Source organism: Capricornis sumatraensis, chromosome 11 (assembly GCF_032405125.1).
Source record: "Capricornis sumatraensis isolate serow.1 chromosome 11, serow.2, whole genome shotgun sequence".
Lineage (NCBI taxonomy): Eukaryota > Metazoa > Chordata > Mammalia > Artiodactyla > Bovidae > Capricornis > Capricornis sumatraensis.
The window spans coordinates 37,505,795-37,530,452 of record NC_091079.1 but is presented as its reverse complement, the minus strand read 5'-3'; positions in this window follow the sequence as shown (position 1 = coordinate 37,530,452).

Here is a 24,658-nt window from a genome sequence, read left to right as displayed (position 1 = left end):
TCACAGGCTCTTGAGTGCACCGGCTCAGTAGTTGTGGCATTTGGGGTTAGTTGCTCCTTGGCGTGTGAAATCTTCCTGAACCAGGGATCGAACCCATGTCCCCTACATTAAAAGGCAGACTCATAACCACTGGACCACCAGGGAAGTCTTACGAGCATTTTCTAAGTGCACACTTCCCTGGATAAGAAAACTGCAATCACTGATAATCTGACACCTCTTCCCTTTCTCCCCCTCCACCATTCTCAGGCCACTTTCTGCCTCAGAGGAGAATCTTCTCATCTATAATAACAACGAAAGTTGGCGAGTTCAATTCTCTTTCCTCTTCTCAATCCCCTATTATATTTACCTACTCTATCTGCTTACCCACTTTGAATTTTACTTATCTGGATTCCCTGAAATATTCATAACCTAGAAGTATTGGTGTTTTGATTTTAACTGGAAAGAATAAAAGAGGAAGTCTGAAAGGATGGGGTTGGGAAAGAAAAGATCCACAGAAGGATATATAAACTAGTCTTATTTGCAAACAGAATTACATAGACCCCTGTGTTCCTGCTCCTACTGGAGAAGGAATGAAAGGACAGAAAGAAAAGTGCCCTCTAATGAGACCACCTGCTGCTATCTAGTTCTGCCACAAACTGGCTCTGTGCCTTTGAGTCATTCCTTTCATCTGTTTGGATCTCTCTCTCTCTCTTTTTTTTTTTTCAGCCACACCATGTGGCATGTGGGATCTTAGTTCCCTGACCAGGACTGGAACCTGTGGTCCCTGCATTGGAGGTGCAGTCTTAACCACCAAACTGCCAGGGAAGTTCCTTGGGTCTCAGTTTCTTTATGTGTAAAATGTTACCTTGAACTAGATATTTTGTTGAATAATGAAATATTAAAACATTTATGGAAAGAAAAAGGGAAACAAGTAGACAACAGGGAGTAAGGATTCAGCTCCTCAGCAGGGGTGACACTCTGTTTAGATGGATGGTGGAGGAGTTGAAATATCATTGGCGTGAAGCTACAAAATTGCAAACATTTACCAATGTGTTTTTTTCCATGTATGAGGAAATGGCCAGGCATGGTGATGAAGGGGGAAGGGCTTAGCAAGGATCCAAAGTGGAGGGTTGTTAGGAAACTGCAGCTGCTAGTGATGCTGGTAAAGCAGGAGTATGTCTTTGTAGATAATATTAACAATCTCAGCTGCATAGCTATGTTTTAAATTATTTCTGAGCTATTTGTGCTGAAGTCATGATAAGTGCTCTATGAGGTAGAAGTTATCAGCCTCTCCCAGACTTTTTTTTTTGGGTGGGGAGGTAACGATTAGAGGTTTAAATATATAAACCTCACTATTTCTGTGGAGATGGTATTCCCATCTGTATCACTCTCTGAACATGTTAATCTCGTAATGAAGTACACATACACACACGCACGTACATACTCATAATAATTCTGGATCAGCTCACTAGCCAAATTCAACTCTTAAATGTCACTACTTTCCATTACATCTCTCAGTTCAATTCAGCCACTCAGTCGTGTCCAACTCTTTGAGACCCCATGGACTGCAGCACGCCAGGCTTCCCTGTCCATCACCAGCTCAAACTCGTGTCCATCAAGTCGGTGATGCCATCCAATCATCTCATCCTCTGTCATCCCCTTCTCCTCTCACCTTCAATCTTTTCCAGTATCAGGGTCTTTTCCAGTGAGTCAGTTCTTTGCATCAAGTTGGCCAAAGCATTACATCTCTACATTTGCTGTTTGACTTGCCCTGCATTTGTTAAGGCTTCTCTCTCAACATAAACAATTTGCCTATTTTGCTGCTTAGACAATCAAAATTGTTCTGTATGTAAAAGAATCATACCCTAAATCCCACAAAAGTCATCTACTCATCTTTGGTCATTTGTGAAAGGAATGCCAAGTCTATGAGTCTCTCCAAATCTGAGAAATAATATTGCCTTTAAATTATTTTTTAAAATAAGCCTCTGAAATCAAATTGAGTAAGAGAATGATGTAAGATATAAGGGGAAAGGAGATGAGGAATAAAGGAAGCAAAGATCTCTGCTCACAAAGAGCTGATAAGATCACAGAAAGGCAAGGTTAAAAACAAAAAGACAAAGAAAGCATAAAGACAATAGACAAAGGTGCATTAACACAAAAGACTAAGTATAGCACTTAAGTGATGTATCTGTCAGGAGGCATGCAGGTTGGGGTCTGACCTGGCTCCAGTTGGTCCTCCTGTGATTTCAGCTCTATCTCCAGCCACATCTTCACTCTTAACATCATATACTCCCACCACAATAAAGTCCCTCAGGTCCCTTCCCATTGCCCTCTCTCTAGGACACTCTCTCCTTCCTTTGTCACATGGATACTTTGGGCAGAACTCTTTACCTTCTTGAGTACCCAGAATATTCTCCTCATCTGCGTTTACATCTCTCTGAGGAAGTCTCTACTGACTAATGCAGTGTCAGTCAATAGCTCTTTTTCTCCTAGTCTCCATAGCAACTTACTCATGGCTCTGCATGCATGCTGATGTGTTCACAGTATATTATCATTTGTTTAAATGTTGCTGCTCCCCAAGCCTCTAGGCTCTCACTCTGTCCCTTTCCTGGGAATTCTCATTCACTCCAGTCACATCAATGGCCACTCATGTACTGATGCTGACTCACAGACATGTAACTCTGGCCAAGGCCTCGCTCCTGACTCCCTGGCTGCTCTACAAGCTGCGTGCTTGCAGAGCATTTCCACATGGGTGGGATCACCGACAGGCTTTCACTCTTGAACACGATCCTGTTTATATATTTATTAGCAGTTTAGTTTCTGTCTCCCCAAGCCTCTGCCCTTACCGAGCAGATATATACTTATTGCTTAAATGAGTGTCTGGCCTACAGGAGGCACTCAGTACAGACTTTTAAAGTATTTACCTCAGTGAACTCATTATTGTCCCTGTGAAGAGTGTATTATCTCCTAGGTTCCCATTACAATTTATTCATTCACTCAAAGGACGAGAGTGGTACTCAGTCGTGTTCGACTCTGTGACCTCATGGACTGTAGCCAAACTCCTCTGTCCATGGAATTCTTCAGGCAAAAATATTGGAATGTGTAGTCATTCCCCTCTCAGAGGATTTTCCTGATTGGGGGATCAAACCTGGGTCTCCTGCACTGTAGGCAGATTTTTTACCATCTGAGCCACCAGCAAAGCTTATTCATTCAAAACAAGTAAGCCTCAATTGCCTTCAAAGATGGCAATGGCAACCTACTCCAGTACTCTTGCCTGGAAAATCCCATGGACGGAGGAGCCTATCCCAGGGACAGAGGAGCCGTCTATGGGGTGGGACAGAGGTGCCATCTATGGGGTGGGACAGAGGAGCCGTCTATGGGGTGGGACAGAGGAGCCGGCTATGGTGTCACACAGTGTCGGACATGACTGACACAACTTAGTAGCAGCAGCAGAAGGAATTTTATCCTAACGTCCACCCAGAGGATAAGTACTTCTTAACATTCTCTTACTTCTTTCCAGAATGACTGTCTCAGCACTGGCATGAAATATGGCCCTTGTCTGTTAGCTCTCCTTACCAGCAATCTTTTTCTTTTTTAAATATTTATTTGTTTACTTTGCTGTGGCTCGTCTTAGTTGCAGTATATGTGATCTTTTTTTAGTTGCATCTTGTGAGATTTTTAGCTGTAGCATTCGAACTGTCAGTTGTGGTATGTGGAGTCTAGTTTCCTGACCAGGAATCGAACCTGGGCCTTCTGTACTGGGAGCACAGAGTCTTAGTCACTGGACCACCAGGGAAGTCCCTCTTACCAGCAGATCACCGCCCAGATCACCCACCAGCACACTCCTTCAGAGTGGCATTTTGAACACCAAATTCTAGGGTATGATTCCATTAATCTAAACTTGTAAATGGTCCCCCTTTGCCTATGGGGGGCTTCCCTGGTGGCTCGGTTGGTAATGCGGGAGACCTGGGTTCAATCCCTAGGTAGGGAAGATCCTCTGGAGGAAGGAACAGCTACTCTCTCCAGTATTCTGCCCTGGAGAATTCCAGGGGCTGTATAGTCCATGGGATCGCAAAGAGTCAGACACGACTGAGCAACTTTCACTCACTTGCTTATGGGTTAGGCCTTAAGATGCTGAGCTACTGATTTTGGAAATGTTAGTTCTAGTCACCTCTCTTGTTTTATTTCCTTGGAAAATATCTACTATCTAAGTATCTACTAACCTAAGCATCACCTCCTGCCTAAGCCTTTTTAAAATCCCAGTGTTCCAGGTAGAAAGGAACACTGTTTTCCTTTGTGTGCCCACTGGGCTTCGAGTATTGAGACAATGTCCTATACAATTTTTCATCCCTTTCTACTTCTAGTACAGTTTGGGCCACCAACAAGGGTTTTGGAAAAGTATACTAAGAAAATACTGACTGTTAATAGGAAGAGGTAAATTGACAAGGAAAGCTTTTCTAAAAGAGACAAAAACAAAGCTGGGAGGATACGAAAGGAAGCACATGGAAGTATGATTTATTGTATTGGGCTGGCCAAAAAGTTCGTTTGGGTTTTTTCCATAACAGCTTATAGAAAAACCCAAACAAACTTCCTGGCCAACTCAATATTATATACAGAGGATAAACCCCAGTGGACTTGTCTACAATAGAGATGTCTTCTAGAGAAACAATGGAATTGGGATACTGTTAAATCCCCTATCTAGCCACAGAACCACATCTTTTTGTTTTTCCATCGCAAAATCAGAATCCTAAATAATTGCAAAAAATAATTAAAATTTCCCCTGATTGTCTATTGCAAATTTCCCCCTGATTGTCCTAGGATCTCAACCAAGACTTGGCCTACAGAGTGTCTGTTGAGACGTCGTATTTCACAATGGCAAATAATTTTTTCCAAGAAAATAGGTGGTAACTTGTCTTTTGAAGGCACAAAGAAGTTGCTAAGACTTATCTAGCTGCGCACTCTTTCCTTATAGCTGTTGATTTTGGTTAGCTGTGCAGAATGACTGTTTGTTTTGGCTAATTCTTAATTCATTTTCTCTGGAAAACTTTTCATGTTAGAACCTGTTTTGGACTTACAACCCAATCTGTGGAATGTAGATTAAAGACATGTAAGTCTAAGTAGGGATAGTGAAGTAGTTGATGAATATACCTACATATCAAATATTGTAACTAATTAGAAGACTCCCATGTGTGGCGCTAGTGGCAAAGAACCTGCTTTCCAATGCAGGAGACATGAGACGTGGGTTCGATCCCTGGGTCAGGGAGATCCCCTGGAGCAGGGCATGGCCACCCACTCCAGTATTCTTGCCTGGAGAATCCCATGGACAGAGGAGCCTGGTGGGCTACAGTCCATGGGGTCACAAAGAGTCAGACATGACTGAAGAACTTAACACGCATGCACATATGAAAAGTGCATTTTTAAATGCACATGATGCATTTAATATTTTTTTTATTCATTTAAAAAGGGAATGGTTTTATAGCTGCTTTCACTCAGTATATTCTATGGCAATCAATGAATCCTAAAACTACAAAACTATTGTGTTAACCTTGTGGGGCAGGATCTGTAATAGCCTTCAGTATTATAAGGTGATACAGACTGAAATATCAGCTACCATACAGTTAGAGACTAAGGTTTAGAGCCACATGGCTTCTTAAATCTTGTTGATTTTTCTACTTTATTCACAAAACATCTAACAAAACCCTAAACAATTGCTTTCCTTTTTTTCCCTCATTTTATCTGTCTTTGTGTCCCTTACTTTCTCCTCCTTTGGCACAAAATAGTTCAAGTCAGAGAATTCAGTACCACATTAAGTAGGTGATTCCATGCCTCACTCTGAACTATTCCTTTTCTCCATCCAAAACCTATTCCTCCTGAGTGGTTTCCATATCAGTTGACAGTGACTCTCCCTCTACCCAGTTACTGTCCCTAAAAACCTAGTAATGTTCTTGGCTCACAAGTCCTCTTTTTTCTCTCTCCAACCACACTCATAAATCTGCTCTCTTCTCACTATCTCCACAACTAACATGCTGCTGCTGCTGCTAAGTCGCTTCAGTCGTGTTGGACTCCGTGTGACCCCATAGGCAGCAGCCACCAGGCTCCGCTGTCCCTGGGATTCTCCAGGCAAGAACACTGGAGTGGGTTGCCATTTCCTTCTCCAATGCATGAAAGGGAAAAGTGAAAGGGAAGTCGCTCAGTTGTGTCTGACTCTTCGAGACCCCATGGACTGCAGCCTACCAGGCTCCTCCATCCATGGGATTTTCCAGGCAAGGGTACTGGAGTGGGGTGCCATTGCCTTCTCCAAACTAACATGCTAGTGTGAGCTAAACAGGGACATAAGCTGACTCAACTGAAAATCCAAAATTTAAAAGATGAAGATTATATAAGGCAAATTATATGTGATAATTATATAGATAAAATTTTTATAGAGCAAAAATCAAGATGTTTCTACTTCTACAACATAGATTGTAAGTTAACTTCACCATTTACTAAAGTGCACCAATTAACAAAGCTTCAGAGATTTAATTAATACTGAGGCTAAAATTGAGCTTCTCAGGCACTGCTAGTGGTAAAGAACCCTTCTGTCAATGCAGGAGATTTACTGACATGAGTTCAATCCCTGGATTGGGAAGAGGGCATGGCAACCCACTCCAGTATTCTTGCCTGGAGAATCCCATGGACAAAGGAGCCTGGAAGTCTATAGTCCATAGGGTCACAGGGTCAGAGACCACTGAAGTGATTCAGCATTCATTCACGGGGCTGAAATTATAGTTACACTTGGAGACTCCATTAAATTTAAGCATTGTCCCCTATATAATATTGAAAAGTAACTAAGTATAAAATCACTCCTAAAGGAAATTTATTTAGGAAATCAATCTTAAAGGAAATCAGTCCTGAATATTCATTGGAAGTACTGGAAGCTCCAATACTTTGGCCACCTGTTCCAAAGAGTCGACTCATTGGAAAAGACCTTGATGCTGGGAAAGACTGAAAACAGGAGGAGAAGGGGATGCCAGAGGATAAGAAGGTTGGATGGCATCACTGGCTCGATGGACATGACTCTAAGCAAGCTCTGGGAGTTGATGATGGAACGGGAAGCCTGGTGTGCTGCAGTCCATGCAGTTGCAAAGAGTCAGACACGACTGAGCCACTGAACTGAACTGAAGTATAAGATAGAAGGAAAAAATAGTTATGCTTCATTTTAACTGTAGCCTTGCCTAAATTTTCCTATTGTTGTGGTACCTGTTGCCTTAAGATACCTGCAATGGACTGAATGTGCCCCTCCCCTAAAACTAATATGTTGAAATCTTCATTCTAATATAGTAGTATTTGGAGGTGGGACCTTTGGGAAGTAATTACATCATGAGGGTGGAGTTCTCATGAACAGAATTAGTGCCTTAAATGAAGAGGACAGAGAGCCAAGGAGCTGTCCTTCTGTCCTGTGAGAATAATGAACAGTCTGTAGTCCAGGAGATGGTTGTCATTAGAATCTGACCCTGCTTACACCCTGATCTCGGACTTTTTGCCCCCAGAATGATGTGAAATAAGTCACCTAGTCTATGGTACTTTTTTTAGCAGACTGAATTGACCATGACAATTCCTAGAACTGAGCATAGGCTCTCTAACATATTCAATAATGAACTAGGGAAAGCCCTAGTGGTCTGTGGTTACGACTCAATGTTTTCACTTCCGGGGACCAAGTTCAGTCCCTGGTTGGGGAACTAACAGCCCACAAGCCTTGAGCCACAGCTAAAAAATTTAATAATAATAAACTAAAAGTAAAGAAGTCTTTGGCTCTTAAGACTTGCTTAATTAGTTGGGATCTCATGGACCCCAATTTTAAAATCTGCTTAAAACAAATTCCACATACATTTTAAGACCTTGTGCAAGCAAGAAGAGAGTAGAGTGTCGAGAGAAAAACTCCTCCAACCTAGAACTCTGAATCCTGTGAAATTATGCACCCAAAGTGAAGGAGAAATACTTCCCAATAAAAACAAAAATTTGGGGACTTTCTTGCCAAAAGACTTGTCTTGTGGAAAATGTTAAAAGAAATTGTTTAAAAGAAAAGGAATGTAATATAGGTCAGAAACTCAGGTCTATATAACAAAAGGTAGAGCACTTGAGAAACATTGTGAAGGAGAAACAAAAACTTTTATTTTTCCTATCCTTAATCTATCAGACAACATCTTGTTCAGAATAATACAGCAGCAATATGTTCAATGATAATAGCTTATGTTCAAGTAGTAAATGATAGCAATGATCTGAGGAATGGAAGAAGACATTTGGCTTTGTTATTATAAAGTAGTTGGACTACCCTTAAAACTGTGCAGTGTTATTTGAAAGTAGACGGGTTAATTGTAATATGTATTGCAAATTCTATGGCAATCACTAAAAATATATATAACGTAAAGCTCAAAATTCTCCAAGCCAGGCTTCAGCAATACGTGAACCATGAACTTCCAGATGTTCAAGCTGGTTTCAGAAAAGGCAGAGGAACCAGAGATCAACTTGCCAACATCCGATGGATCATCAAAAAAGCAAGAGAGTTCCAGAAAAACATCTATTTCTGCTTTATTGACCATGCCAAAGCCTTTGACTGTGTGGATCACAATAAACTGTGGAAAATTCTGAAAGAGATGGAAATACCAGACCACGTGACCTGCCTCTTGAGAAATCTGTATGCAGGTCAGGAAGTCACATTAGAACTGGATGTGGAACAACAGACTGGTTCCAAATAGGAAAAGGAGTATGTCAAGGCTGCATATTGTCACCTTGCTTATTTAACTTCTATGCAGAGTACATCATGAGAAACGCTGGGCTGGAAGAAACACAAGCTGGAATCAAGATTGCTGGGAGAAATATCAATAAGCTCAGATATGCAGATGATACCACCCTTATGGCAGACAGTAAAGAGGAACTAAAAAGCCTCTTGATGAAAGTGAAAGAGGAGAGTGAAAACATTGGCTTAAAGCTCAACATTCAGAAAATGAAGATCATGGCATCCAGTCTCATCACTTCAAATAGGGAAACAGTGGCTGACTTAATTTTTCTGGGCTCCAAAATCACTGCAGATGGTGATTGCAGCCATGAAATTAAAAGATGCTTACTCCTTGGAAGGAAAGTTATGACCAACCTAGACAGCATATTCAAAAGCAGAGACATTACTTTGCCAACAAAGGTCTGTCTAGTCAAGGCTATGGTTTTTCCAGTAGTCATGTATGGATGTGAGAGTTGGACTCTAAAGAAAGCTGAGCACCGAAGAACTGATGCTGTGGTGTTGGAGAAGACTCTTGAGAGTCCCTTGGACTGCAAGGAGATCCAACCAGTCCATCCTAAAGGAGATCAGTCCTGGGTGTTTATTGGTAGTACTGACGTTTAAGCTGAAACTCCAGTACTTTGGCCACCTGATGCAAAGAGCTGACTCATTTGAAAAGACCCTGATGCTGGGAAAGATTGAGGGCAGGAGGAGAAGGGGACGACAGAGGATGAGATGGTTGGATGGCATCACCGACTCAGTGGACATGGGTTTGGGTGGACTCCGGGAGTTGGTGTTGGACAGGGAGGCCTGGTGTGCTGCGGTTCATGGGGTCTCAGAGAGTCAGACACGATTGAGCGACTGAACTGATGATGATGATATATAAAAAGAAATATAATTGTATGCTGATAAAGGAAAGAAAATGGAATCTATAAATGGTCAGCTAAAACTACAGAAAACAGAAAAGAATGGAAGGCAAAACTAGGAATAAAGAAGGGTAGAAACCAGTAACAAATATGTTAGATACTAATCCAGTTCTATCAGTTATTACTTAAAATGGTTTGAATACACCAATTAAAAGAGATTGTCAGAGTGAATCAAGAAATAAGGCCCAACTACATATTGCCTGAAAGAAACCTATTTAAAATATAAAAATGTGTGCTGTGTGCTTAGTTGCTCAGTCGTGTCTGACTCTGACGACAGCATAGACTGTAGCCTGCCAAGCTCCTCTGTCCATGGGATTCTCTAGGCAAGAATACTGGAGTGTGTTGCCCTTTCCTTCTCCAGGGAATCTTCCAGGAATCAAACCTGGGTCTCCTTCACTGCAGGCAGATTCTTTACTGACTGGGCTATGAAGGAAGCCCCAATATAAAAATACACGAAGATTAAAAATAAAGGGACAGAGAAAAACATGCAGTGTTAACTCTGATAAAAATTAAGTGGGAAATACTATATTAATTTCAGACAGAACCAACTTCAGAGAAAATAAAATTGTCAGGGATAAAGAAAGTCATTACATAATAATAAAGGAATCACTTCTCCAAGAGAACATAGCAATCTTTAATGTATATGTGCCTATTGACACAGTGCCAAAAAGTATTAGTCAAAAACTGATAGAATGGCCAGAACAAAATAGATCTATCCACTATAGTAGTTGGAGACTTCAGCATCTCCTCTGTCAGAAATGGACAGATCTAGCATGTGTAAAATCAGTAATGATATAGTTGAGTTCAACAGCATCATCAGTCAAGGGAACAGTGTTGATATCTATAGACCACTTTATCCAATGATAACAAAACATACATTTTTCTCAAGCTCATATGGAACATTCACCAATATAGACCACATTCATGGCTGTAAAACATACCTTAACAAATACAAATAATAGAAATTATATATTCTCAGACAATGATGGAGTTGAACCAAATATTAATCACAGAAAATTACCTGGAAACCCCCAAATACTACTATATTAGACAATATCCTTCTAAAGAACATGGAGGACAAAGAAAAAACTCTCAAGAGAAATTAAAATATACTTTGAAATAAATAAAAATTAAAATATAACTATTTCTGTGCTGGGGGGGAATCTATCATAATTTGGCCCTAAATTTTATGTAATAGAAATGAAGGGATCAGTGGCTCTTTGGAAGCAAAAAAGTGCAGCAAAAGGGTCTCTGTGCTGGGAGTCAGAGGATGAAGTCCTAATCTGGTTGGGGCTTGGGTGAGTCACACAACCAAGGGCAGGTCCTATTTTCACATCTGTATAATTAAAAGGCTCAGTAGCTCTTTGAGGTCTCACTTTCTGAAATGTTATTACTTTATTTAGGATCTTAGCCCACCTGTAGGCTCCTCTGTTCATGGAATTCTCCAGGCAAGAATGGGTAGCCATTCCCTGCTCCAGGGGTTCTTCTCAGCTCAGGGGCTGAACCCTGGTCTCTTGCATTGCAGGCACATTTCTTACCACCAAAGCCACCAGAAAAGCCTCAAGAAAGGTGCAACACAAATTTTCAAGAATTTTGATTGACTCTGAAGGGAACAAAAAAGAGTTTTATTAGATTTGTATGGTTGTAACAAATGACTACAAACTTGGTAGCTTCAAACAATAAAAATTTATTCTCTCTGAAGATCAGAAATCTGAAATCAGTTCCTCCAGGCTATAGTCAAGATGATGGAATGGCTAGTCCTTGACGGAAGCTGTGGAGGAAAATCCATTTTATTACTTTCTCCTGCTCCTCAAAGCTCCCTGCATTCCTTGTGCATTCCTCATGCATCGCTCCAACGTCTTGCCTTCATCATTGTATCTCCTACATGTGTAGTCAAATCTCCTCTGCTTCTCTCTCATATAAAGATGCTTGTGATTACAGTTAGGGGCCACCAGAATAATCCAGGATAATCCATCTCAAGATCCTTAATTTAATCACTCCTGTAAATTCTCTTTTGCCTTTTAAGGTAACATTCATAGGTTCCCAGGATTAAGATTTAGATATCTTTGGGGGTTATTTTCCAGTCTGCTACAAGAACCATTCCAAGAATCCAATAAATGAAGTGATATTGGAGTCAGTGGAGAGAGGATAGAGGTCTGTTGGCATGAACACTTTATTTAAAATTCAGTAGAATTTAACCTGTCACAGTAGGATAAAATTAACATCTGATAAAATCTAGTGCTAACTATGAATAGAGGGATATGGAAAATAGACTTTCTCTTATATTATTTTTGGTAGTGTAAATAGTTATAGCCTTTTTTGGGAAGGATAATTTGGCAATGTCTACCTAAAATGTATAATAATGTTTGATCCACTCATTCCACTGTTTTAATTTTATCTACCTATATATCAGTAAAAAGTACAACTGCTTTTAAATTCAAAGATGTTGACTGTAACTTTGTTTGTAGTAGCAAAACTTAGAGAATTCAATTTACCATTGCTAGCGAGCTGGCTTAATAAATTTTAGTATGAATATACAAAGAAGTATTCTTTGGCTATTAAATAATGCAATGAAAAGAGTTACAAGGTATATTATTACATAATGAAGTTAAGGTGCAGAAAATATAAATATACAGAAAAAGTATATTATGATCTATTTTGTGTAAAAATATAGGTTATTTATAAATTGGAATGGGCATAATTTTATTTCTGGAAACATGTATGAGAAACTGTCAATAGTAATTTCCCTTGAGAAGAGGGGCTCTAGGGAAGAAAGAACATGTTCCCTTTCTGCCTTATATCTTTTCTATTCAGTTTAAAGTTTCTAGCTATAAGTATATATATTACAGTTTTTTAAGTGCAACCTCTGATACCAGTCTGCCACAATTTGAAGTGGTACAAATAAGATAACTACCTCTCTGTGCCACTGTTTCTACAACTTTATTATTTATTTTACTTTATTTTATTTTACAATACTGTATTGGTTTTCCATACATCAACATGAATCTGTGACGGGTGTACACGTGTTCCCAATCCTGAACCCCCCTCCCACCTCCCTCCCCATACCATCTCTCTGGGTCATCCCAGAGCACCAGCCCCAAGCATCCTGTATCCTGCATCAAACATAGACTGGTGATTCATTTCTTATATGATATTATACATGTTTCAATGCCATTCTCCCTAATCATCCCACCCTCTCCCTCTCCCTCAGAGTCCAAAAGTCTGTTCTATACATCTGTATCTCTTTTGCTGTCTCGCATACAGGTTATCGTTACCATCTTTCTAAATTCCATATATATGTGTTAGTATACTGTATTGGTGTTTTTCTTTCTGGTTTACTTCACTCTGTATAATCGGCTCCAGTTTTATCCATCTCATTAGAACTGATTCAAATGTATTCTTTTTAATGGCTGAGTAATACTCCATTGTGTATATGTACCACAGCTTTCTTATCCATTCATCTGCCAATGGACATCTAGGTTGCTTCCATGTCCTGGCTATTATAAACAGTGCTGCGATGAACATTGGGGTACATGTGTCTCTTTCAATTCTGGTTTCCTCGGTGTGTATGCCCAGTAGTGGGATTGCTGAGTCATAAGGCAGTTCTATTTCCAGTTTTTTAAGGAATCTCCACACTGTTCTCCATAGTGGCTGTACTAGTTTGCATTCCCACCAACAGTGTAAGAGGGTTTCATTTTCTCCACCCCTCTCCACCATTTATTGCTTGTAGACTTTTGGATCACAGCCATTCTGACTGGTGTGAAATGGTACCTCATTGTGGTCTTGATTTGCATTTTTCTGATAATGAGTGATGTTCAGGGGTCATTTCTATAGTTTGTTTCTACAACTTTAAAATAGGGATACTAAGAGTATTTCATTCACAGACTTGTTAAAAGGATTAAACAAGAAATGCATCTTTCTTTCAAAGGATTAAAGAAATGCATCTAAAGCATTCAAAACAGTGTTTGCATATTTCAAGTTTCTAAAATATTATCTGTTATGTCATATTCCTTTTATTTACCCAAAGTAAAAAATGTTGTTTAGGCAGAACTATAAGACATTTTTGTGTCTTCTGAACACTTTCTGTATTTAAATGAAAACCTAATAAATGCTATTAAAATATAGAAAGAAAGAAAGAAAGTGAAGTCGCTCAGTCGTGTCTGACTCTTTTCAACCCCATGGACTGTAGCCTACCAGGCTTCTCCATCCGTGGGATTTTCCAGGCAAGAATATTGGAGTGGGTTTCCATTTCCTCCTCCAATTAAATATATATCAGTTCAGTTCAGTTCAGTCGCTCAGTCGTGTCCGACTCTTTGTGACCCCATGAATCGCAGCACGCCAAGCCTCCCTGTCCATCACCAGCTCCCGGAGTTCACTCAGACTCTTGTCCGTCGAGTCAGTGATGCCATCCAGCCATCTCCTCCTCGGTGGTCCCCTTCTCCTCCTGCCCCCAATCTCTCCCAGCATCAAAGTCTTTTCCAATGAGTATATATATATATATATAGAGAGAGAATAAATTAGCATGAATCTTGACAGTTTAGAGAATTTTGGAGGTTTTTGAACACAATAAGCTCATAGCATGAAAGAACACAGATAAAACTTTCCTAGTCTTTGGTTTTTACAAAGTATTTTCAGGGATCACTTAATGTTTTAGATTTGAGAGGTGCCCTGCCAATGGAACACAGGTAAATGAAAGACAGGATGGTATCAAATGGCAGGATGGCAATTCAAATAGGAAGTAACTAGGTCTTGACTAGGTGGTGGAAGCAAGGGAGACAGAATTGGAGAGACTGGGACCTTAGTTAAAAGGAAAGGAGGAGTCAAGAATTTCTAGTATGGGATTGTGTTAGGAGGGTAGTATCAGCAATGCAGAGGAAGTAGAGTGACCAGTAGGAAGGCAGAGACTAGTGTTTGGGACTCAGCCATGGGATCATACTTAGTTTGGACAGAATATTGTTATTGAGAGGTTATATAATTAGAAATTCATAAAATACAAAAGCAAATGAATCAAATAAAATTTTAGAGCAAGAGATCTTTATTATAAAACAAAATGCCTTTTTTATGTGTCTCTTGGAGTTGATTACATTGATCTGATATTTAGAAAATCTCAGGTGTGGCTATTAGGTGGAACTGCTCAGTTATAACCAGGCTTCCCAGCAGTAAAGAATCTGCCAGCCAATGCTGGAGACAAGGGTTCAATCACTGGGTCAGGAAGATCCCCTAGAGAAGAAATGTCAACCTACTCCAGTATTCTTGCCTGGAGAATTCCATGGACAAGATGCCTGGTGGGTTGCAGTCCACGGAGATGACTGAACACACACCCTCTGTTATAGACTCAGTAGTAATATATTCAGAAAGCAATGGCAACCCACTCCAGTACTCTTGCCTGGAAAATCCCATGGGCAGAGGAGCCTGGTAGGCTGCAGTCCATGGGGTCGCACAGAGTCGGACACGACTGAATGACTTCACTTTCACTTTTTACTTTCATGCATTGGAGAAGGAAATGGCAACCCACTCCAGGGTTCTTGCCTGGAGAATCCCAGGGACGGGGGAGCCTGGTGGGCTGCTGTCTATGGGGTCGCACAGAGTCGGACACGACTGAAGCGACTTAGCAGCAGCAGCAGGCACGTATTACCTGTCATTTAACTGCTTTGCTTCTCCCTTTCCTCATACATAAAATGGGGGTAATACTGCCATTTAATTTATGGGGTTGTTGCATTAAAAATGATAATATTTGTAAAATGCTTAGATGTGATCATGCTCAATATATTTTAATGAGGGTGAGAATGGATCCAGGTGGAGGTGTTTATTCCTGCTGCCTTCTGTGTGTAGACTCTTGAACCAAACATCTAAATAGTCCAGACACATTTACTATGTACACTATTTCAGTTGTTGCTGTGAGTAGGGAAACAGGATTTTGAAGAGTCAAGAATCACTGTTTTCAGACAAAGATGAGATGGCTTTTCTCCTTTCCTTGACAGATATAATGCCAAGTAATTCTGTTACCTAACTCGAACCTGAGCCATCAACTTCCTGGTGTTATGCTTGAAGTCCGAGTACCCCAAACTGAGAGAAGTAAGATGTCCACGGCAATGCAAAAGCATAATGGGGTTTATTGCTAGCTCGAGCTAGGGCTCCCACCGGCACCGACGCAGTGGCTATAGAGGAGGGAGCCCCGAGTTTTGGGTTACACTGTTTATATAGGGAATATTCAGGTGTAAGGGTAACAAAGAGGGGTGTTCAGGCTGAAGGACTACTGATTGGTTACCCTCTTCTATAGGGTCGTGTGTGGATCTCTGATTGATTTTTTTTTCACTTACATGGTGAATCATTATTTCACAAAGGTAAATCATCACTTCCAAGGTAAATCACAAATGTAAATCATTACTTCCAAGGTAAATCACCACTTCCAAGGTAAATCACAAATGTAAATCATTACTTCCAAGGTAAATCACAAATGTCACAAATGTAAATCATTACTTCCAAGGTAAATCACAAATCCTTGAACTTAAAGTCAGGAGGTTTATCCTAAGGGCTGATTGGCTCGTGCATAGCGGGGCAAGTTTAGGCAATATCCAAAGTCTAAGTCTGTTTGCCCAGTACCTTTGCAAAAATGGAATTCTTTTACAAGATGGAGTAGCTCAGGCTCTACACTGGAAAGTAAGTGTTCACTGTTAGACCCAAATTTTTTCATTCGGGGGCTTTCTGTGGAGGCCTGATAATTAAATATGAGCATGTTTTATGCAATTATCCAGATGTTCGGGCAGCTCAAAGTCAGGGACAGTCTTCTGATCCTTGTCACTGGAATTTGGCTGTTTGATCTCTACCCAAAGTTACAGGAAAAGAAACTTAGCAAAACCGGAAGAAGATTAAGACAAGAGAAGAGGAGAGAGACTTTTTCCCTTTAAAAACTAACTGTATGTGATCCTTCCTCACCCTTAGTGAAATTTCTTGCATGTACAGTTCCAAAGAACAGACATTCAGACCCCAAAATCTGCAGAAGAACCAAAGAGCATAAATTCTTATTTGTTGACAAGGAGATGACTAAATCCATTGCAGCTAGTTCTTTGCATATGAGAGAACTCAATAGAGCAATCCTAATAAAGCATTTACATATGCACGTGTGTTTGCACAGCTATACGAATGTGCAAATAAGTATATAAGTATAAAAGTAAGAGACTGTTCTAGTCCTTTCTGTATCTTCTATCTCTCATTCTATTTTTTTCTGAAATGACAGAGTTGGTGAGTTTTCTTTTACAGTTTCGGCATGGGCTCCCCTGGTGTCTCAGTGGTAAAGAATCCGCCTGCCAATGCAGGAGATGCACGTTCAACTCCCGAGTTGAGAAGATCCCCTGAAGGAAAAAATGGCAACCCTCTCCATTATTCTTGCCTGAGGAATCTCATGGATAGAGGAACCTGGTGGGCTACAGTCTAAGGGGTCACAGAAGAGTCAGACAGGACTTAATAACTAAGCAACAGTATTTCCTGACTCCTAGGCAGGCAGGCAGACATTCATACTAACAGTATTGATGGCATATGTCTCCATCAAAACCAATTATAAAAGTATGAATATCTGAATATCATTTGACCCTGTATCATACTGCTAGAAAAGACCCATTACCATACTAGTAGTAATAGTGTGTAGGGAAGCAAACAAGTCTTTTTTTTTTTTTTTTAACTTTATTTTACTTTACAATACTGTATTGGTTTTGCCATACAGTGACATGAATCCATCACGGGTGTACATGAGTTCCCAAGCATAAACCCTCCTCCCACCTCCCTCCCCATAACATCTCTCTGGGTCATCCCCGTGCACCAGCCCCAAGCATCCTGTATCCTGCATCGGACATAGACTGGCGATTCGACAAACAAGTCTTACTTTAGAAATCAAGAGATGGATGTCTCAGGTCTGCTTCTGGTCAGCAATGAATCTCTCCTAAGTTTTTCCGAAAGTGTGTGATCTCTTCTCCCTTCACTATTCCATTTCATCTCAATCCAAACCTTAATACTTTCTAATATATATTTAGAGTATCAGCACACATGTTTGAGGCAGACAGATATGAGGGCAAGCTTTCTTTTTTCAAGTGCTGAGAGGGTAGATAAAGGATTACGGTAATGAGGAAATGTGCCAAAACACAGTTTAAGAAACTCTTTCTCAGTATTACCCAATCAATAGGGAGATTCTGAAAACATGTTTGAAACAGATGTCAGTGGTGAATATAATGAAATAATACCAAAACGCAAAGAATTTCACGTCCAAATCAAAGAGCAGTAAATGTACATTTACACAAACCCGTATTTTAAAAGTTACATTTTCATCAACTCTTATTCTAAGTCAGGGTAGAACATCACCCCCACATTCCTCACCCACTCCTCACAGCCATACTACCAGAGAAATACCAGGAGAAAAGGAAGTATGAGGAAAAACAGCAGATTTAGGTGTCACAGTCTTGTTAATTGCCCACAGTACCTTGGCTTTCCCCAGTTCTTCCTCGTTTTGGAAATGGGAGACCATAGTAAAAGGAAAACTATGATTTGTTCCTAATCATGAAAAGCAACTCCTTTTTTCTCTCCCTTCCTTATTAATGCCATATGGAAAATTTATCAGTTTTTTTTTATTATGGGGAAAAGAACTAAGGATGTGGGTGATTATGAAAATATGCTCTGCTTGTAGATCTTCTTTTTAAGTGAATTAAGTTTTAAAATGTATTTATTTTGCTAAATTGGACAATCATTGATATTTAGTAAATGTCATTAATTGTTCAGTGCTAATATGACAACATTTTTTCGTTAATGTTGACCTTTTAGAAAATGAAATATTAATAACCAGCTCATATTCCTGGAGAGAAACCATAGTGAGCACAAAGCGTGGAGACACACTGTATTCCAAAACTTTTTTTAATAACAAAAGTTTGTTAACATTTATGAAGCTTTGACTATGAGCCAGAGTTTAACTGTCTTATGGACACATCACTTAATCTTCACGATAGCTTTAGTGAGTAGACTCAATGATCCCTATTTGATCAACAAGGAAACTGAGATACACGTCACACAGGTACTAAGTGATGGAGTTGAGGTCTCAGCATCAGGAGTTCCCTGGGGACTAGATCACTGACTGGAAATAGAGAAAACCATATTTTAGGAGTAAAAGAACACAGCAGTCTTTCTTGGCTTATGGAGAAAGCACAGACTATCTCTCTTGCATTGAATGACAATAAATCTCTGGTTAAAGAGTGTGCTTCTCATTCATTTTAATCCAGGTTTCTCAACCTCAATCTTGGGTCAGAAACTTCTTCATTGTAGGGGCTTTTCTGTGACCCATAGAATGTTTACAGCATTACTTAAGTGCCAGTAGCAGCCCCTCTGCCCAAGTTGTGACATCCAAGAATATCTCCAGACATTTCCAAATGTCTCCTTGGAGGCAAAACCACCTCTTTTGAGAATCACTGCTTGAATCAATCAAAACATTCACTTTTCTTTAGTACCTCTGCTGCCAAGCTTCATGAGGTTGACACAGAAAAGTCTGTGAAATTATATTGTTTTTATGTCCATTCCATGTGTGTGTTAGTTGCTCAGTCAGGTCCGACTCTTTGCAACCCCATGGACTATAGCCCAACAGGCTCCTCTGTCCATAGGATTTCCCAGGTAAGAATGCTGGAGTGGGTTGCCATTCCCTTTCCAGGGGATCTTTCCAACTCCAGGAATCGAACCTGGGTCTCTAGCAATCCAGGAAGATTCTTTACCATCTGAGCTACCAGGGACATGTCTAATTTTCAGAATATTTCAATGTGTACCTTACTATAAAATACATAGGAAAAATATTTTAAATCCCACTGTCAAGTAAGAACATTGAAACACAAATAGTTGAAAGGAAGCATCAAGTTTGGTATAAATGACTCAAAACAGAACAAATTTTGAATTTTACACCTGCAAACGCATTAGAAGACCCACAGTAAGTCTCCAATGTTTAGTCTCAGTTTTCCTCATCTGTCAAGTGAAAATAATAATCCGTATTATGTCTCACAAATCTCTTAGATGAACCGAGTCAGAAGATCATGTAAAAGTACAAAGTATACTTATTGCTGTTGGTTTGCCAATGGTCATCCAGAAAAGTAAGGGCTGAACTGAAACTGAAATATCACAACTAATATTCTCTTTCCTTCACCGAAATGTGACAAATATGCGGGTCCTGCTCCCTTAACTCTGCAGATATTGCTAATTAATCACAAATCTCTTTCCCAGAGTGATCCCAGAACTTCTCAGTAACATACTCCAGACAGCTATAAACTGCAGGTCAGATTTTGTTCTTGAAAGCAAACCTATAGGTTCCTTTTATATGAGATAATGCTGCCACATGGTTCTGAATCCTTTGAAGATCCGTTAATTTATGCCTTCTTGTTTCCATAAAATGTTGATATATTTTATTAACCTATATTAAATTTTAACAGGGAAGTCAAATCAATTGACAAATCCAACATTTACCTTAGTCTTTCCAAACGTATGTGAGTGAGTGAGTGAGTAAGTGAGTGATAGTCACTCACTGGTGCCCTAATTTTTGCGACCCCATGGACTGTAGCCTGCCCGTCTCCTCTCTCTGTCCATAAATTCCCCCAGGTAAGAATACTGGAGTGGGTTGCCATTTCCTTCTCCAAACACATAGCCTGTGATAAATCAGAAGCCTCAAGCCTCATTTAGGATGCAGGCATTGGCACAACAGTTCTGAAACTGTAGAGGGTAACTGACACACTTGGAGAGCTTGTTGGAATACATTGCTGGGCTCAACCTCAGGATCTGACTCAGTGGGTCTTTGAGAGGGGGCTTCAGAACTTACATTTCTAACATGTTCTCAAATGATGCTGATACTGCTGGTTCGGGGACCATGTTTTGGAAACTATTACACTAGTAAAAAGACAACTGCTTTAGAGCAAGAGGACCTTGCCTTGAGACATTCTTCTGCTTTTTATAACTTCTGTCATCTGGGTGGAAAATTCTAGGTTTTCCTAGGCTTGAGGTTAGTGCTTTGTAAAGTGGCTCGTGAAGCCTGACGTGCTTACCTCATAGAGTTGTTTTAAAGATTAAATTACATCGAGGACATGGAAGATTCTTACAAATGGCAAATGCTTAGATGAGTAAATGCTTGTCAGTACTTTTGCTGTTATCTGGAGAAGGTGCCTTTTTAGCCTGGAAGTGCAACCAGCTATTTATGGACCCACTTCCTCCTGGGCAGTTGACCAGTTTTCTCTCCTCTCCTATGGCCACAGGCCAACTGCCCCAAGGAGCTGCATGAAACATGTCGGGTCTCTCTGTAATGTTCCCACATATTTGTCAGACTTAACCAGAGTCTAAGTGAAGGAAATGCTTTCAGAATGTTCTGGATGTTTGGCCCAAGGCATTGTTCCCCTTTACTGGTCTATAGGGACTAAAGGGAGTCTGTCAATCAGAGATGAACTAGGGTGGAACCATCAGCCGTTGGCAGTTACTCCTCAGAGATTTGCTTGTGACTCATGACAGCAACTTGCCAGGGGGAGGGGACAAAAATTATCTGGAAAACACCCTTAATAAAACTGAAACGAATATTCTGGGAAAGAGAGGAAAAAGTGAAAATTAAGATGAAACAAAGTTAAGTTCCCCAAAGATCCCCATCTCTCTCTTCTGATTTTTTTCACTGATAGTAGAAAGAACCCAAATCTTGACTCTGATTCCTGACTCTGACACTTTATTGACTATAACTGTCCCTAATGTGATGAACAGAAACTAATTTATTCCCCAGTCAACTGTCTCTTTCAATTTAATATAATTCAGTTAGTTTTCTGTCAATGACACTTTTCAGAACCTCATTTCTTTTTTTTCCAGGAGAGACTGTCCAGTGGGAAGAAGAGAATGAAGATTGTCCCAGGGTTTTCTTTCAAAGAAAATACAGCAAGATTTGAAGAAACCAAATATGGTCATTGAGTCTACAGTCTGCCCATAAATGGTAGTGATATAGCTATTTCTACAACACTATCTCTGAGTGTGCAACAGATAAAGAATAAGAGAGCCTTTGTGTTACTCACTTAGTCATGTCTGACTCTGCAACTCATGGACTGTAGCCCACCAGGCTCCTCTGTCCATGGGATTCCCCAGGCAAAAGTACTGTAGTGGGTAGTTATTCCCTTCTCCAGAGGACCTTCCCAACCCAGGGATCAAACCTGGGTCTCCCTCATCGCAGGCAGATTCTTTATTGTCTGAACCACTAGCCTTTAAATGGTAGCAAAACTGCTTCAGTGGCAAGGTTTACCTGAAAAGTTTGCATTTCTTTTCTCGTCTAGAAGATGGATGGGGGGGTTGCAACATTCTCTCCCAAAACATACTCATTTGTTTGTTTTCCATTGAACCCTTCTTTTTTTTTATTGGAGCACAACTGCTTTACAATGTTGTGTTGGTTTCTGCTGTACAACATAGTGAATTAGCTATATGTACACATATATACCGGAGAAGGCAATAGCACCCCACTCCAGTACTCTTGCCTGGGAAATCCCATGGATGGAGGAGCCTGGTAGGATGCAGTCTATGGGGTCGCGAAGAGTCGGACATGACTGAGCAACTTCACTTTTACTTTTCACTTTCATGGATTGGAGAAGGAAATGGCAACCCACTCCAGTCTTCTTGCCTGGAGAATCCCAGGTATGGGGGAGCCTGGTGGGCTGCTGTCTATGGGATCGCACAGAGTTGGACACGACTGAAGTAACTTAGCAACAGCAACACATATACATATATAATTCATGAAGCTCAATATTAAAAAAGAACAAACAACCCAATCAAAACAAGGGTACAAGACCTAAATAAACATTTCTCTGAAGAAGACATACAGATGGCCAAGAGGCACAGGAAAAGATGCTCAACATCACTAATTATTAGAGGAATGCAGATCATTGAACTCTTCTTGTTTAGTTACTAAAAATATTTCCTGACAGTTATCTGACTTTCAGAATTTCTTGCAATTGCAGAAGGCCAACTACCAGAAAAGTCTACTCCAGGGTGTTCTGAAACAGAGTAGCATCTCAAATATACTCCTGAACAAATTTAATCAAGTAGGATATGACTCTTGGTTCTCTCCTTTTTTCTGATACCTCTCTAAGAGATCAGCTGCCTTTGTCTCCAAATACGGGCATCCCCGTTTTCCCCTAAAGTCCCCAATATACCAAAGTGTATATTGGTCTTGCTTTCAGTTCTTTTTCTACATGAATATCAAGGTATGTCCAAATGAGTTTCAAATTTCTCTATAAAATAGATTTTTGTTTGTAATTGTTCCTACCATCACTCTTCTCTCCAAAAGCACTGATGTGTCTCTATATGAACAGGAATAGGACATCATTGATTCAATGGACATGAGTTTGAGAAAACTCAAGAAGACAGTGAAGGATAGGAGAGCTTGGGGTGCTGCAGTCCATGGGGTCACAAAGAAATGGACATGACTGAGCGACTGAGCAACAGCAACAACAAGGACAACCAGAAAAGCAGACGCTCAGAAATTCTTTCTAAAATCTCATTTTCTTGATTCTCTTTTCTCTTCTTGGAGACCCCACTACAGACAAATTTGAAACTCATGCTGGCACACTCTTTTCCATTCCAAATTAGACTAGCTACCTCATACTTTAGCACCACATTTTACCTTCCTAATGTCTGTGGACCCTCTTTCTATTCATCAACTATATCTATACTCCATTGGCCACTAGTTCAGCCTCAATTGTTTTTATGTCTAATTTTCTAGCCCAGGTGATCATTTTATAAGACCATAGTCATAATTCTTCCAAGTGGAATGGATCTTGGTCTGGTCCCCAAACTAAGCTAACACTTACTTTAAAATCAACTAACTTTATCGAGATCTATACATCAAACTCTGCACTAACAGTAATAAGAGGCACTCATAGGGTGCTTACCATGGCCATGCCCTGTGTGCTTTGCCTTAGTTAACTCAGTTTTCATTATAACAACCCCATAAGGTTGGCATTTGTATTGTTCCCATTTTGCAAATGAGAAAACTGAGGTACGAAGAGGTCAAGTAACTTCCCATACAGTTAGCAAATAGTATGGCCATGATCTGTACCCAGAAGTCTCTGTACATCATTCACAATATTGACTATACCCCCATCCTGCCTCTCAAAGGGTGAAGCCCTTTATAAAGGTTATCTCAGTGAGTCATCATAGCAACTGCATGAGATAATTCCTGTTGTCATTCTCATTTTCATTTGGGAAAACAAAGATTTAGAAAAGTAAAACCCCATGATTTATTTAATGTAGAACTGGAGCTGAAATTTAAGTACAGCTGATATTAAATCCTGTATCTTTATTTACTGTTCTGTTCTATGTTCATCTATAAATATTTTCTTCTTTGCCTCTTTCAGTGACACTTTTAACCAGTGTTTCTCAGACTTAAGCAATGTTTTTAATATTATGAGGCATTTAAAAAGAAAAAAAATTGTTTTGGATCCCCAACATTGACTTAAATAACAGTTATTATGCTATATAAAGACACATAAATATAAAACCAGTTAAGTACTTTATATGCTTATAATTATTTTATGACTACAAAATCTAAATTAAGTTACAAATTAAATAAAGCTAAAAATTCAATAAAATTCCAAATAATATAAATAATATCAAGCATCATTTCGACTATAAGATTTTTTTAATATTTAGATGATAAAGATTTTATTTTTTAATTTTATGTTTTTTGAAATTGAAATATAGTTGGTTTACAATGTTTCAGTTGTATAGTTGATTTACAATGTAATTTAGTTATACATGTACATATACATGGGGATTCCCTGGTGGCTCAGCAATAAAGAATCCACCTGTAATCTACTAGAGTAGACAAGGAGATGCGGGTTCAATCCTTAAGTCAGGAAGATACTTTGGAGAAGGGCATTACAACCCATTCCAGTATTCTTGCCACGAGAATCCGATGGACAGGGGAGCCTGGCAGGCTGCAGTCCATGGGGTTGGACACAACTGAAGCAAC